Consider the following 1,336-nt stretch of genomic DNA (forward strand, 5'->3'; position numbering starts at 1 on the left):
TGACTCCTAGGCCCAAGGCTGTCCCTGAACTCCCGTCTCCTGGGCCCCAGGTCCTTCCAGAGCAGAAGGAAAAGGTCTCACCCTTGTGTTCCCTCTCAGGGCGGGGAGTGGTGGGCGGTGGGTGGGAAGGGCAGGAGGACGGTGGGGCAGGGGTGCAGAAGGCACCAGAAGCTTCATGCCCTCTGCAGGTCTTCCCCTGCCAAGCCACACAGGGCAAGTGACTCTAGAAGAGTCTTCCTTGCACAATTGACGAAAGTAACTGTCGAATCAGTTGTAGTTTTATTTGCTGAACCAGAGATTCTGGATTTTATGCAGAGGAGTGAGAGGAGGAGGAAGGGGGGTGAGAAAGATGGAGAATGCGAACAAGAGGTCGCCAACACAGGACAATGTCAGCACCCCTGGCCTCCTGTGGGGTGGACTGTGGACCCGAAAGCCACCCTTCTCTAACTAGCATGACTAATGCCCCTGGGCTCCAGCTATGCAGGTGCCTCACGTGACTCAAAATGCTGTCTGCGCCAACCAGAAACACAATGGGAGTGCCATGGTTGCTTCTTACCGTTGGAACATGGCATCGGGTGAATTATTTGATGAATGAATAATGGTCTAGACTTAGCTTTTCCTGTAGCTCCCCAGACATCGCCATGTTCTCGACATCAGGGGCTAGTGGTTTGGTGGAATTCTGCTGAAGAGAAGAGGGAGTCTCTCCCCTGAGCCCCTTACACACTGAGCACACTTTTTCCTTGGCGTGAGTTCAATTATAGGTTAACCTTCTCTTCTCACTCAATCCAAATTTCCCTGGAAGACTGTACAAAAATTCCTTAACATTTCTGACAGGTAGAAATCTTAGTTTCCAGCACTGATGGGAATTTTTATTAAAAATTATCAAATGACTTTCCTTTTTTTTTTTTTTTTTTTAAGGAAGGGAGAAAGTGATGGAGGAGAGAGATGAGAAGCATCAACTCATAATTGCATCACATTAATTGCTCATTGATTGCTTCTCATATGTGCCTTGACTGGAGGGCTCAAGCCAAGCCAGTGACCCCTTGCTCAAGCCAGCAGCCTTTGTGCTCAAGCCAGTGACCTTGGGGACATGTCTACGATCCCACCCCATGCTCAAGCTGGCGATCCTGCACTCAAGCCTGATGAACCCGTGCTCAAGCCAGTGACCTCGGGGTTTCAATCCTGAGACCTCAGCATCCCAGTTCATTGCTCTGTCCACTGCACCGCCTCCTGAAAGGCTGCTTTTGCTCTTTTTAAAAGAAAAGGGGGAAAGGAAAATGTGTAAGGTTCAGAATTCCATATGAATTGTTCAGTTTAAAAACAAAAACATGCAAAG

This window comes from Saccopteryx leptura, chromosome 8, assembly GCF_036850995.1.
Source record: "Saccopteryx leptura isolate mSacLep1 chromosome 8, mSacLep1_pri_phased_curated, whole genome shotgun sequence".
Classification (NCBI taxonomy): Eukaryota; Metazoa; Chordata; class Mammalia; order Chiroptera; family Emballonuridae; genus Saccopteryx; species Saccopteryx leptura.